Source organism: Pseudophryne corroboree, unplaced genomic scaffold, assembly GCF_028390025.1.
Source record: "Pseudophryne corroboree isolate aPseCor3 unplaced genomic scaffold, aPseCor3.hap2 scaffold_516, whole genome shotgun sequence".
NCBI lineage: Eukaryota > Metazoa > Chordata > Amphibia > Anura > Myobatrachidae > Pseudophryne > Pseudophryne corroboree.
In genome coordinates, this window is record NW_026970119.1 from 54,594 (window position 1) to 57,376 (window position 2,783).

At 42.9% G+C, this 2,783-nt stretch overlaps 1 non-coding gene across 1 annotated transcript; it reads right to left on the reverse strand.

Annotated features, from left to right (window-relative positions):
• Positions 1–429: 429 nt before the first annotated feature.
• Positions 430–503, reverse strand: TRNAN-AUU (transfer RNA asparagine (anticodon AUU)). Its single transcript has one exon. It is a non-coding gene; the product is annotated as a tRNA-Asn (tRNA).
• Positions 504–2,783: the final 2,280 nt, after the last annotated feature.

The following is a 2,783-nucleotide window of genomic DNA, read 5'->3' on the forward strand; positions in this document are numbered from 1 at the left end:
GCAGTGGCGTTAATGTTTCCTGGTGTCAACTTGTATTATTTCAGTAGACATTGAAATGAGGATGCATCTTGCTGCCTTTCCAATGAAGCAAGTTTAATTTAGTAATAGGTGAAAAACCATCCTTACAAAGGTGTTAATCAGAGACTTGGCTTTGTGGACACTTTTCAGAGAACAAATTTGTTAGCATAAAAATAAAGCCAGAAAATGAAGAGCTGTTTAATCACTCGATTGGATTTTTCTGCCAGCATATTTTTTTTCTCTGCAACCCACTGCTAAATTGTGCTTCCTAGCTGTTTTTTATAAAATCACTGAATCAAATCTAACTCTGATTACATCAGAGAAGGCCATGTACCCTACACCATAAGAGGAGGTTTGAAATTTTGACTTGTCTACTTAAATATCACCAAAATCTGATCACAAGGTTAATTACGTCCCTGGATGGGATTGAACCACCAACCTTTTGGTTAATAGCCAAACACACTAACCGATTGCGCCACAGAGACACTTTGCAAAAGTCCATACTGACAAAGGCTAATAAGCATTCATCTAAAACGTTTCCTAGAAAAACTTTAAAAAGTCAATAATCTGGAGAGTTTTTGTAAGATGTTTCTTCCATCAACCAACGAAGAAACACATTGGTACTTTCCCATGATGAGTGAGTGCTTCAGGATCTCTTGCACTTACATGTGCAGCAAAGTACTGCAATGGAAGCATGCTGGGCCCATAACCCAGAGGTAGGCAGATTGAAACTATCCTCTGCTATATGCATTTTTTTTGTTAATTAAAGTAATCCAAAACTGGGATTGATATTTTGTCTCTTTTATTTTTACTTAAAGTACAATAACTTTTACCATTTTAATTTGTTTTAATAGTATATTGACAGTATTATTTTCTTTCAAAAATCCACTTCATTTTCTTTACCCTATTATTAAAATGGTAATTGAAGAAGAGGAATTGTTGCTTTGACTGCAGCATTCCCGGGGTTAACTGGTGTTTCTTCAAGTCACAAGGTATGGAGCTGCTGTATAGTTACTCGCAAGTCAGTAGTTGTATGATGCTCACACCTGTTAAGCTGGATACACACAGAATGCCCTACACAGGGGGTGAAATGAGCGCCCCCCCCACCCCCCGTACGCTCAGCACACATCACGCTGTGCTGAGCGGGGGGAGAGATGTGTGCTGAGCAGTTCGCTCAGCACACATCTCTCCCCAAAATCGGGCCGTGAATACGGACCTTTAAACTGGATCCACACTTAGATTATCTGTCCAATTTTTTTTTCTAGTTGAAACAAAATTATGCTAATATGTGGCAGCAAATTACAATTGACCATTTGTTCACAAACACTGGAAAACATCCAAAAATGGTCATTTAGATAAATTGGTTTAATCCATTTCATTTAGCTAATTTATCCAAACTACCTTTATTGTATCTTTGTGGGTGAATGATGTGTGGGTCAGTGTTGAGGGTGGTGGAGGAGATGGGTAATAGGCACAGCAGGGTGTGGACAGTCAAATAGTGTGCTTAGAGGTTCAGAGTCATTGTATGAGACTCTGGCAACAGTGACTTGATGAGTCTGGTGTCCATAGGGTGGGACGCATTAACCTTTTTATGCTATTGAAATAGTTCTCCTCCTGACCGACGCAGTTCCTTGCTCCGAGGTTGGTGTATTGTCCTGTTGCAGCGCCTCTCCACTGTGGTCACAGTGAGCTGTGTGGTGTTGCTGGCGCATGCCAATCTCCCCCCAACCTCCCTCTTGCATTTCAGACCTACGTACGCATGATGGGATCTTGTATGATATGCGCGTGTGCTGTAGAGATGAAAGTGGGGGTGAGGAGGCAGATCGTGAGATGGGGAAACTTTGTGGACTGTTAGCGAAGGGGAGCACTGGGCAATCTGAGTTGCAAAGAGGGCAGCAGAAGAGGTTATTGCATGTGCACTGGTGACAGGTCCATCCTTGGTGGCCAGCCTCAGTGGTAAAGGGGTACATGAGCTAGTGTCCCTTGGCCAGCCATGTACCATGGCCACCTCCCTACCTCCTATATATTCTCCCTGATCTGTCACTTTGTTACGGTCTGCTGCTGGCACTGGTGTATCGTCCTGCAGTTGCCGTCTCCGCCCATTGCTGTGACTTCCCCCAGAGTTAGCCACACAGAGTGACAGATCTGGGAAAATATATAGGAGATCATTACTTTCACTTGCAGCCTACCTTATTTTTTGCAGCCTAGCATGCTCCTGACCCCTTCTCTCACTAATACTTATACAACATTCATGAACTCATCTTAAGGTTTCTTTATTATTCAGTCACACTGTCTTGGATCCAAACCATTTCCTGTGGCATTGCAGTCAAACAATTGAGCTATTTACCCTTGCATAGAAAGGTATAATCTAAGCTAGAGAATTCTATTTGGAGCTCACCTTGTACTTTGTGAAGAAATAATCAGCTTTGTGGCTGAGCAGATATATGGAGTGTGTGGCTGCACACTGCATTGATCTGCTGAGTTGCAATGCTAATAATTTTTTTTTTTGCAAAGTACCAATAGCTTCATTGTGAAGGTGGAAAGAAGGGTGTTACGGCATGGAATGTACAAACTGCGAGACCCTGCTGGTAGCGCCTTTGTCTATTTAGTAGGAAGGGCACGTAACAGCCGGGGGGCAATGGAGGAAGCCCCTTTAGGGCTGGAGCCCGGCGGCAACTGACTCCGTTGTCTCTGGCAGTTCCGCCCCTGGACTAGAGGAATGGTCAAGAACATGGCAACATTTAATGCCAAAAAATGCAAAATCA